The sequence below is a fragment of the Phalacrocorax carbo genome, chromosome 3 (genome assembly GCF_963921805.1).
Source record: "Phalacrocorax carbo chromosome 3, bPhaCar2.1, whole genome shotgun sequence".
Lineage (NCBI taxonomy): Eukaryota > Metazoa > Chordata > Aves > Suliformes > Phalacrocoracidae > Phalacrocorax > Phalacrocorax carbo.
Genome location: NC_087515.1, coordinates 61,130,634 through 61,143,269, shown reverse-complemented (window position 1 = coordinate 61,143,269; position 12,636 = coordinate 61,130,634). Strand labels below are relative to the sequence as shown.

General features: G+C 44.8%; 1 protein-coding gene and 1 long non-coding RNA gene across 10 annotated transcripts in view; one reads left to right on the top strand and one right to left on the bottom strand.

Annotated features, from left to right (window-relative positions):
- The window catches only part of ARID1B (AT-rich interaction domain 1B), a 337,378-nt gene that overhangs the window by 159,263 nt on the left and 165,479 nt on the right, over nucleotides 1-12,636 (bottom strand). The gene's annotated exons all lie outside the window — the stretch shown is intronic.
- On the top strand, nucleotides 7,611-12,343 carry LOC135312577 (uncharacterized). The gene is made up of 3 exons (XR_010372183.1): nucleotides 7,611-8,181; nucleotides 8,889-9,030; nucleotides 11,912-12,343. It is a non-coding gene; the product is annotated as an uncharacterized LOC135312577 (long non-coding RNA).

The following is a 12,636-nucleotide window of genomic DNA, read 5'->3' as shown; positions in this document are numbered from 1 at the left end:
CACTCCCTTCATCTCCCCAGAAGGTACAAAGATTGATAAACATTCTGATGGGATTAACTGCTTTAAAAATTATTCAGATGTCACAGCTGGCCAGTTTTTGACCCTTCTGGTATCAGGACTTAAGAGTTTACTGGGAAAGAACAAGTGCTCCAGTCAGCGCCATAACTCCTCCACGCTCTTCCAGCTCACAACAGCAATACGCTTCCGCAGAACTGAAGGAAAAACTGGTTCTCAAAGACAGTCTGGCTTTACATGGAACCGTTCGATGGGGCAGGCGAAAACACTCCTAGCAGTCACCTCAGTCCTAAGCAAGGCGCATAATAATAAAAGCCTTGATAAACTGACAAATTCTTTGTGGTTTTTTTCCATTTTGCTTGAGTTCTCTTATCTGTTGTAATAGAGGAAAATGAACACAAGCCCTGAAAACACGTCCTCCATAAGCACACATTCCATGATCCACATGCACATACATACAGGAATCAAACAATTAGGTTTCCCCAAATGCTTGAACTACTTCCACAGATTGGGACTTTTGCTCACCCAAGCAAGTGCACAAGGTAGGATTCTGCAGTCCGCTTCAGCATTTCGCTTATTTGCTATACCCATAAACAAACAAACAAATTTAAGTCCAAATTCTTCTCAAAGTTACTTCAAGCAAATAGCAGCCCACTTATAAAAGCCTGATTGATTGCAAAAATCTTGGCTTCAGAATTCAATTACATGTTAGAATATTAAAAATTCTAGAGTCCATAAACAATGACTATAAACCTGTTTACTGCATTTTTAGCATTTTATTTGAATATTGCAATATGAACTATAAACGTTTTCCCCACCCACTTCTCTCCTTGTTTGCTGGAGTTTCTTCATGCAAACAGAACAAGAACGACACTCGAGGCAAGAGAGGAGAAAGGATGTGGCAGGCTACTGACACGCCACCTCCTCACAAACTCTGGTTCTTCACTGTGCTTTATGCCTGTTCTGTGAGCTTTATTCTGGGTCCATGAGGGTGCTTCTGGATAATTACAGGATACAAGCTAGCATTTTTTTCCAGCCTGTCTCAGTTTCAAAGTCAGCCCCCCTATTCATGCCTTTATTATTATTCAAAGTAAAACTGCAAAACAAATCAATTGCTAACAGCCTTGTGCGGTTCTCCTCCAAACGGAGGATTTCTGTACGGTGGTGTGCTTATAAGGTAATATTCAGCACAGCAGTACACGTTCAGGCATGAGAACCTTGTGTAAATCCTCAACGTCAACGACCGTTTTTGTACAGATTTTTTCTTTACACACATATATATTGCATGGGTTAGACTAAAAGAGGACACAGCAAGTACCCGAGTAAAGATTTTTTCGTGTAACTTTTCCTGAAGAACTAAACCCCGGCACTCACCCTGTTTTCCAATTACGGTATCTGCACCAATTACAGCAGTAAGCTGGTAGCCCCGGAGACAGCTTTTTATACTCATTTCAAGCTCATTTTACTCAATAAGTAAAGAAAGATTTGAACTACAATCTCAAAGGTGAAAGGCTAGAGTTTTAATTTCTGAACTGCGCGGCCCTGGCAGGTCTTTCCAACACTTCTACATTTTGTGGAGTCCATTTTGTTTCTGTATTTATTTCCACTAAGGATCCCCCTTTCCTTTCAAACAAAGAATGTACCACTGTATGTACGAGGGAGCCAGCTATGAACAAGGTTTTGCTGCACCTCGTGTGTTAAGTCTCACTCGGAGTTTACAAACAGCTGTCCCATGCATCTCCACTGGATACAATTTTAGTCTAGACAGGGGAAATCCAAGCTACTGCTGCCCAAACAACATAAACACAGGAAGATTTTCAATCAATCATTTCATTAATAGGAACACGTCTAATAATATAAGGGGAGGGTGTTTTGGAAGAAAGCCTATTTCAGAGCCTGAAACAGTGTAATTGCGTGGTATTGTTCTTGTGCTAGGCAGGGCTATGGAACGACACTCTCGCAAACCAGATTTTGGTGCCGTGATAGATTTCAATAAAATGAGCCTTGTTTCTCCAACACAAGTGGCTTTCAAAGACCACTGACAACTTTGAATTAAATGGTAAACAGACTAAATAAGACTTGCACAGCGCTGGCATTCATCTCTGCTTTGATACAATCAGGTCAGTGCCCACACAAATATATTTCTAGCATGACCATTATTTCTGGTTTTCAAGTTGTTTTACCTGGAAAACAGCGTTAAACACAGCAGTTACTAACATACCAATTACTCTCTCCTCTTCTGTGTCAGCCTGTTGTCTGTCCCCAAACACACATATGTCTAGAAATAAACTGCTCCTAATGCAGTTATTTCTGCGTTGCTACATTTTTAGAGAAAAATGCTGCGGCCACCCTTCTTACCTCTGGAGCATCCACATACTTATTCCTAACAAAATAAAAATTAAGAACATTGCAAGGCTTTTTTCAGGGGGAGGAAGGGGAAGAAGCTATTCTTGCATCCTTAGTTTAGCTTTTTTTTTATTCCTGGGTAATAGCTGTCCCTTCATCAAGAGGCTCAATTTACCATCGTGATCTCAGATTGACTTTTACCAGTGGGTGTCAGTGTAACAGTGTAATGATATAATGGGGGGAGGACAGGGAGAAAACACATGAAAAACCAAATATTAAGTTTTATTTTTAAATGCCACATTTATATGAAAAATGGAGAGAACATTCCCTTCCAGAGCCTATCTCACTGCTGATCTCTGCAAAGATCCTCTAACTTTGTGTGTGTTTACATTAACATGCCCAACAAAACTGTTTTCAACTGTTTTTCAGACCTACATATGCTCTGTGTGCGTACACACACGAACATGGACATGCAGTAAATGATGTATAAACCTTTTTCACCGTTTTGACAAAGTGAGACTGTCTCTTTAATTCAAATTTCACAGTGAACAGTTAAGAGGCTCTGTGGACCCCAACTTATTAACCTGTGCCAATTTAACTAGTATTACTCAAGAGGTTCAGAAACCTAAAAATAGGTGTTAATCTGTGCAGACTGACAGCAACTAATCAGTACCTGCCCTGTCACAACGTCTGTCCCTCCTACTCATTGGGGGGGGGGGGGGGAGGGGGGAAGTACAGCACTTGGGGAGGCAAGAAAAGGAGTTTCAGTTTGCATTTCTTTTCTGAAAGAGGAAAAAAGTGTATTTGGTAGTGCTCAATATGAAAACTTGTTTCCATACTAGCAAGCAATGGCTTCCTGAAAGCAGGAACCACTTGAACGTCTACAAAACCATTCTGTCGAAGTGATAAAATCCTTTATTTTCCCTTACCATAAAAATAAGCAAACTTTAAAAACACTGACCCTAGATTCAAGCCTAACTGGATGCACGGCATGCATTTGAAGTTTTAAACGTGCAATTTCTCTCTTTTTAAATGTTGTTACATTTATAACCTGGTTCAGAGACTCCCCACCAGCCCAACAAAGGTAAGTATGCCTACGCAGGTATGTCCTCTTCTTCACTTGCCTGGTTCCCTACAGTAAGCCGGTCCTGCGCATTAGAGCTGACCCTAACCATTACATGCTCACATACTCGGCTGCCTTTTATTAATATAAACAGAATTATACGCCGAGTGAAGAGCAAACCAAGTTGCAGATCACAGATTACCAGGTGCTACAGCTACAGGGACAAGTGGCTCTGCCCATAGAACCATACCCTAGAAAAGTGGATTTAAAAAAAAAAAAAAAAAGTCAGTTGGGCCAGCTCTAACTATGCTGTCAAATAAAAATAAGCACTGAACTGGGTTAGGTCTTTCCGTATATAACTTGTACTGTTCGGGATAGACCGGATTTTGTTAAAGGGAAGAAACATTTTTCCGAGTAAGCCACCACGGGCAGATTTGCAGGAAGTACCAAAATAATGTAAAACAATTCTGTAAAGCCATTGTTAAGAAAAGGAAGTAAACAACACTGGGTTAAGGTGGGAGGGGGGCGCGCTTTGCGAGCCTCGTTTGTGCGTGGCTGAAAAGAGGGGAAGGGAAAAGAAAAAAAAAAAAAAAAAGGCAAGCAGCCCGGGGCAGGCCGCGATCGGGCCTTCCCTCCCGCCAGCCGGGGCCGCGGAGCCCGCAGCGGGCTGGGGCGGGCGGCGGGGACACAAATGGCGGCGGCGGAGCGAGCGACTGCGTGAGGGAGCGAGCGAGTGCCGCCCCGCGCCCCGCTCCCGCAGCTGCGCCCGCGCCCCGCCGCGCCGGCCCGCGCGCCAATGGCGGCCCGCGCGCCCCTCCCCCGCCGCCGCGCCACCAGACCTGTTTTTGTCTGCTTCAGCAGCCGCGCTCCAGCCCGCGCGGCCGCCGCCGCCTCCTCACCCCCCCACCCCCCCCCGGCCTGATTTTCCATCCCTTTTCAACCATCATCCACTCATTTTAATTACGCGGAGCGAGTTGCAACTCATCCAGCCTGAAAGTTATATTAAAAAAGAGAGAGAGTGTGGGGAAAGAGGACGGGAGGAAAGCGGGAGATGGGAAGAGAGAAAAAGCAGTTGAGGGTGGAGTTACAGCCGGCGAGGGCACGATAAACAACGCTCCTTGCCTTACAGTAAATTTTAATGCAACGTTTTATTTTAAGCTTTCTCCGAGGTCAGCAGAAACTCCCCCCCTCCGCGTTTCTCCCACTCTCCCAAGTCCTCTCAGAAAAAGATAAGTATCTTTGGTGCCTAGCCCTTTAACACACGACCTAGAAAAAAGAAAATATGAAGAAAAAAAAAAAACCAGCCCCGAAGGCGCAGCAGCCCCGCGGGCAGGGGCGAGGCTGGCCAGCGAGGAGCGGGCTCCTCTCCACGAGTTCCCAAGTTTCCGTATTTAGGCCGCCTCCAGGTTTCGCTGCTCTTTAAGCCACCCTGAGGGATTAACCAAGGGCCACTAAACGCCGGGAGGGAGCGGGCGGGAGGCGGCGGCCTTCGGCAAGGAGAATCCGCCTGCCATTTGCCTCGGCCCCGTCCTCCGCGGGGAGGGCGCCTGCCCTCGGCACGCAATCCTCGGCGTTTATGTGGATGTACAAAGGCACATCTGTGCGTGTCGGAGGGCCAGCCTGACGTGTTTTCTGCTCGCAGCAGCTGCGGTTTCTGAGGAAACAAGGCTGATTTTCTAGTCAGGCTGGAAGGGCGCTTTTTTTTTTTCCCCCCCCCCCTCTCTCTCCCTTTCCAAGCGCCTACGTGCGGGGGTGGGGGAGCGGGAACGGCTGGGGGAGGAGAGGAGAGGCCGCGCCGCAGCGGAGCCTCCGGAGCCGGCGGGGGAGGGGCAGGCCGGGCTGCGCCGCGCGGGGCCTGCCGGGAATGGGCTCGCGTTGGCTTTCCCAAGGCGGCTCGGGCTGTCGCAATCCCTCACCCTGTCGGTTGTTGGGTGTTTAGTTTTTTGTTGTTATTTTTTTTTTTTTAATTCAACCTTTGTAGTCGCGCGGCTGTTGCGCGAGGGTTCGGAACTGTCAAGGGGTGCCTCTCATGGTTTGCCAAAAATCCATTTTAATCCCGCCAACTTGGGTGGGGTGGGGTGGTGGGGGTGGTGGAAATAAAGCCCCACTTAAGTAAATCCTCGCACTTCTCGGTCCTGCGGGGCGGATTTTCACGTTCTCCCCCCTCCACGGGCGTCCCCTGCTGCTTCCCCACCGCCCTCAGAGGGAGGGGGCTGGCTCCTGGAAAGGTAAACGGTTAATTTAAACCAACTCCCAATTATTTAAACCGACGGCAGATTTCCAACGCGATAACGATTTTGCAGGGGATGAGCACATCTGAGCTGGGTGTGTGTGTGTGCGTGTGTTTGCCCTTCCCTCTCGCCCTCACTTTTCCCGAGCCCCTTTTCAAAAACCCGGCCCTGGCAACCCAATTAAAAAAAAAAAACCAAAAACCAAAAAAAACACCACAGATAAATTCCCGTGCCGATGAATGATTAACTGCGGCGCGGAGACGCAGGCCGGGGCGGCGCGGGAGGAGAGCGGGAGCTGGCGGGGGCGGCGGCGAGGGGCCCGCGCGGGGAGGCGCCCGCGCGCAGCAAACGGCCTCCCGCCCCCCCCCATCGCCGCCGCCCTCCCGGAGGGGCCTTTCGGCAACACGGGTTCGCCTCCACGTGAAATTTTGTAAGGCCGGTGAGCTACCTGCCATCGTGAAAAAGACACGAAAATTAATTAAACTGAAAGGCTGTGGAGCGAACCTGGGGCCGACAAGGACGTGCCAAGCAAGATCAAATGGTCCGAGTTAAAAAGGAACGCAGCACTGCAGCTCCCCTGATCTACCCGCCCCCAATAAAACCCCCTCGTAACTAGAAATTAAAGACGGGGGGAAGGGGGGTGGATGGGACGGACACGGAGGGTGGGAACTGCTCCTGTTCTGACAACGACGGGAAGAAGAAAGGGGACCAGATAAAAGGCACACGGAGAGCCTTTCGCTAAGTTCGGTAAATAAAGTCCTAATTGACTGTAATAGGCAAAGGTGGAAGATAAAAAGAAACATTTGTGCTCTCTGTTCCGATACTAAAAGTGTCAGATAAAACTTTAATCCCTTGTAGCTGTTTAAAACGTCCAAACGTTTTCCTGTGTGCATACCGTAACATTAATTTCACTGATATTTAGCACTCGAGATAACTGTAGACAAGCAAGGGATTGATTCTGAGATATAAAAGCTGTTACAAATTTTTCAAACTTGATTGCCTACTATTAGGTACCTATGTTCATATTTAGTCACTGAAATAATTGGCCTAATTTTCAGAAATGATAAGCACTCATATTTTCAATTAATTTCACATCTCTGAAAATTAGGCCATTATGGATCTAAATTTGACCTAGGTTTGAAAATTTTGGTAGTATCTCTGAAAGAGAAAAAAAAAAAAATGAAGTGATTGCAACCAAATACTGGCATAATTGCTTAACACTAAATATGGAGAGACGAGAAAGGGAATATACATTTATTGGGTGACAGTATCTAGTGCTACAGAAGCTACATGACAATCGCACTGAACATATTCAAAGCTCTGTTTGAATCTGAATCTTAGACTGGTTCCAGTTACTGCTGTGGAAAAAACTAATACAAACAACTCCCACCCCAACAGAAAACAAAGCCCACATTTACAAATTGTCAGGACTGACCCAAAACATTTGGCCGTATTAATCACGCTTAATGCACATTTTCCCACAAAGGAATTAAAGCAAAAAAACCACCTCTGCTTTAAACGGGAGAAAAGGCAAACTGGGTAAAGACTGCACATGCATATATATACACCTTACTGAATGTAATTTAACTGTAATTTCTAACTGTACAAGGGCTGGTTTTTCCCACAATTTGAAACAAACTTTTCTGTAAGTTGAGCAAGGCGCAGGGGTGGCTCTAAAAAGTAGTATTAGAGGAAAAAAAGATTATTGAGAAATGCCAAAAATAATCATGTTTCTTGCCTTCTGCCAGAACTGGAGTCAGTTTTACCAAGCGGAAGCACTCAGAAATCCTGTGTCTGGGCTCAACACAAGGAAAAAAGCTTTACAAAACATGAAACTTTTAGGAAGAGAGTTTGGATTATTTTTATACATCTTCTAGTTTGTGAACCTGTAGTAGGTACTTAGATCATTATTCTCATATCCCTCCCCCTCCATTTTACAAGAGCTAAAAAATGCCCCCCTACAAACACTGGAATGTAGAGGCTGAACGGTTGTGTTGTTGTTGTTTTATGGGTTTTTTTTTGTTTTGTTGAGTTTGGTTTGTTGGGGTTTTTTTTAATTATCCAAGAGGCAAAAAATCCAGTCCCTGTTCCATCCTCACCTCTTCCCCTCCTCTCTCCAATGCAAACCCTGAAGCGAACTCCCAAGTCAGAACGCCCTGGGAGCGGGCATCCAGCCAGGCTTCCCTGAGGAGGCAGGCTGCTGCCTCAGCCTCACCCCCACACAGGGCAGCAGCAACAATCCCTCCTTCCCCGGCCCTGTTCGCCAAAAAAAGGTGAACCCAAGGCCCTGCTGTAATTGCCAGGCAGTGTCTTTGGCTTGATCTAGGTCCCTTACACAGGGAAAAATCAACTGCAGTGGCTTTAAACGTACTAGAGCTTGTTGCTGTTTGCAGGCCTCCTAGGCATACAGATTGCAGGAGACAATTTACGGTTTTCTTCCAGGAATCCTGTCCCAGCCCTACTGCAGTCGGGGAACGCGTCAAGCAAGGGCGAGTTGCGCGCTGCGCTTGAGATAGCCAACCGAAGGTAAAATTTCTAGCCACAATCGTGTAGTTCTCAAATGATTTAACAAAGCTGAAATCCTTAGAGAAGCCTAAGGGTTACCTTGACCTGCTAAATTGTTTGAAAAACCCAAATTATCTCATCCTCATCGTATTACCTCATGGCAGTTAACTTGCTAAGAATGCTGCTCTTTGATGACAAGCCCTTAAAGGCACAGTGCAGAATCTCCCCACTGAACTTGCTTTCCCTGTAACAGCTTTGGGAGGCCCTGTAGGAGTGATGATCTGTCACTTCATAAGCTTCTGCAGACTCACTAAGACTAGCTCAACTAATGGTCAGTGTTAACGGCTGAGGGGGAGGGAAGCTTCAGGAACTGAAAGGCATGGAGGAAGAAAAATCTGGTAAGCTTCTCTGATGTACGGGGAAAAGCACAAATGAATGACCACCATCTTTTCAAAGAGAACACCTGCACTTTATCAGTACTTTAATATGGACAAGTGTAAGTTCAGATATAATGACTTGTAAGCAGCAGATTTGACTTTAAGGCAGAAGAAGGTACTTTTTTCAGGCTTGTACTATGTGAGCAGTAACAACAATTGAAAAAAATCAAGCAACAGAAAGCAAATGGTCTGTTTATATTTTTAAAAAACCAAACATCTAATATGTAGACTATATTGGCTTATGACCTTTTCAAGTGAAAACACTAATGCTCTGTATGTATGATTTTCTAGAGCTGCCAACCAGACCATTACAAAATACAAAGCATTAGAAGCAAATGCCATCCCTTTCAGGGCCTGTTAAACAGAAGGTGACCCCAATTCCTTGAAAATAAGCCTTCCAAAACTCCAGAAAAGCAAGAAAATTCCCTTGCTGGTAACTAAATCTCTCTTTCCAAATCTTCCAAAATGCAATAGCAACATTTAACACACACAGACACAATCACAAAGCTCTGAAAAATGCTTTTAAAAAGTTCTAAGACAGCCTGTACTGCCTCATAGGAATTATTCACATCTCTTTCCATGCTGCAGAAGGAACACTTGAAAGGGAAAATAAGGTATATATGCATAAATATTTGACATACCGGTCCAATCCTCTTAAAACTTACAAAAATACAGAACATGTGAAAGGAGCCAACCCAGACGAATGCCTGCATGATTAGATGAGTGCTGCCTTCCATTCGCTTCCCTTTACCACTAAATGAAATTGTCATTAGCGGAGTGTCAGTCCCAATATCATCAACTTAATAAAGCAAGATTGAAACAGGAGACTAAGCCAGTTAATGCAGTCCTCCAAATGCAACCCGTACCAGAAGAAAACTGTTTGAAAGGCATGGTGCTGCTTCTAGTGGAGGGACTAATAACTAACAGACTGGACAACTATTCTTGAAGAAAAAAAGGCAAGGTACTCGTTTCACTGTACAGAACACTGAACACCTATATCTAATAAAGGTATGGGCAAAGAAGAAACATGAGAACAATACAGAAATGGGTTGTTTACAATTCAAGTACCTCAAAATTCTCCAGTAAGGAATGATCAGCAGACAAGCAGTAGATAGGTCAGGCAGATACAGCCTTGGGCATTTTAAGAGACTAACATGGAGATGCGTTGCCACGGCTCCTGGGTACTTCCCTTTCCACCTCCCAATTTGAACTAGCATGATCACCACTGTTCACATGTGGGTGGGTAACACCCCCAAAACACAAACTATTTACTTGCTGATCCCACCAATGCACTGTATGCAAGGAAAATCCTTACATGGACTGCACACACTCCCTCACAAGGTTTCTCTGAAAATAAACCCATTATGGTAGATGTGGGCAAGAGTGAGAATTCATGGTCTTTGGAGGAAGTTTGAGTCTTCTCCAGGGATGGGAAAACTGGGATTGTTTTAATACCATACAAAGGCCAGGCACCCAGATCATAATGAGGAAAGCCAAAGAAGTTTCAGGGTAGCAATTCAAGAAGCTACTGAAGCTCTCATCTTCTACCATGCATCAAGAGATTCACCAACAGAGCTCTACATGCTCCATAGCACAATGGGACCAATTTCTGAAACAAGAAACCTCTAACAAAGCTAATTTATTCCATCAGAATGAAATATCCTTCATTAGGTTCCCCACAATCTGTCATAAACATGGCTTTTATTTGAAAATGGTCAAGCATAAAATTCTTCAATAATTGTTTTTAACCGTATTTTACAGTTATAGGTAACTGTTCTTGTATAAATATTGTCTATGTGTACATTCTCACTGTGAGTGAAACCATATGCAAGCACAGAAAGCCTAAGAATTTTATTTCCTCAGCAGTATCTACAGAGGAGGGAGACAAACATGACCTCCTCCACATGCCCTGCATACAGCTATGAAATCAATGGCATGTGCTCCTCCACTTCCTGAGAATTTTTTTTCTAAGAGACTCCAAGGAGAGGGATAACAGGATGGTTTGTGAAAACACAGGAGAATAACACACCTTAGAGGTAGAATGGCTACGAGTAGATAACCTTTCCTTCTCCTTTAAACGCCTTTCCATGTAAGCTCAAAATCGTTCTTCCCACAAAATACCGTTTACCTAAAGAAGGGTTCCAGAGTCCATGGGAGATGGAAGATCTGCTCTCCCAACACCAGCATCAATCAGCCAGGCTCCAACACGGTACAAAGCTTGGTAAACATATGAAAAAAAATCCTCTAGGTAATACTGAAAAAACTTGAGAGAGGAAATCTGCTTGCATTGCCTGAGCTGTGGTGGAGCATGTCTGGGTCATCATACGGCTTCCACTTTCCTAACTGACCCTCACAGCATTATTCAACTAGTGATGGTCTTGGTGTTTAGAGCACCAGGCAGAGAGAGTTCCTAGTCACAGATCTAGAAAGCTGAGGGAGTCCTCCTGACAGAGTATTTTTTCTTTTTGTTTTGGTCACAAAACATGTCAACCTGAAAGCCGTTAGAGGAGGCTCAAATGGAGTTCTGACATGGCCTCGGGAAGACTTAACTTGTGCCCTAGAAGTTGCTTGCTCTGAAGAGTACCTAATTAAGGGTCCACCACAAGACCCTGGATCTCTCCTTTCCTTTTGGCCAAGATCATATAGACATGAAGATGACCATCAGCTTCTCTGCAAAAATAACAGGGAGGGCAGGTGGACACTGGCTGTAACCGACGAGTAATCCAGAAGGCAAGGCTGATGCTGACATTTCACTGTAGGACTCACTCCTCAGCCAGAGGAGAGATTTCATGGATCCTTCAGCAATCTCCGGAGGGTGGGGTGAATTAGCACTGAGAAAATCTCTACTTGTGAGTTCTAGGCAGAGAGGGAGAGCAAGTGCAACCTGAGCAAACTTAACAGAGGCCCACTTCTTTTCAGCTCAAGCAAGTAATCCAGAATGCTGGGCAGAGCAACCTGAAACAGGGTCATGTTTGTTTTGTTCCTCTGCAGATACTGCTGAGGAAATAAAATTTTCTGGCTTTCTGTGCTTGCATATGGGTTCACTCACAATTTCAGCCACCCACCAAGCTGAAAAATGTGGTTTACTTGATGATATACATCCATTTAATATATATTCCCAATCTTCAGTGATTTGTAATTCAAGACTTGATGAACCAGAGGTCACACATCTTTGTAGTAAATAACATTTGATAGAGTTTTCTTCCACTCATTTATCCAGTCTTTATTTTGAACCCATGTACTTTTTTAGCATCTGCAACATCCTACAGCAAAGATATCTACAGCTTAATTTAGCTCTTTTTGTTTACTTTCAGCAGGCTACCTGGCTTTGGAAGAGACAGAAGTGGGACTGGACTTCACAGGTGTTTCTGAAATGGCACCTCAAGATACAACTTCTACACTTGTATAGTTAGTCCCAGAATGCAAGAACATGAACCTAAGTCCTAAAGCACTCAATACTCTTCCCTCAGAAACGACCCTTGTAAGCCAGCCACCCAAATACTGATATTGATACACACACACACACACATATATAAAATGATACCTTTTACAAGCAGGAGACCTGTTTCTGTGCAGACATGAGGTGGGAATCAGAGCATTCCAGGTGCAGCACAGTTCCTGCACCCATCACTTGTTTCCGTTACTAAGCTGAGCCAGAGCAACCATTGTGAACAACCAGAGCTGTCACCCCCAACACTTTGGTGCTGCCATTGCAAGGTACCAGAGCCCAAAACATATGCCAAAAAGCTGGGGGGGTGGTGGGGTGGGTGGTGTGAAGACAACAGTCTATGTCCAGGAAGCCTCTTTCTGAAAAGCCAACCTTTCAGTCTCGGAAAGCACAGTTTGAAAGGTTAAGTCTCTCTGGCATTTGAGATAAAACAACTATCTTAACTTCTGCCTTAGTAGGAGGAACGAACAACTAGCAGAACTTGTTACATTGACTAATTCACAGTCGCCTTACCAGAGGAAGAATGTTTGGTGGGAATACCCTGGTTAAATGTGCACTAATCAACTAAGCGCAAAATACAATTTACTTTGA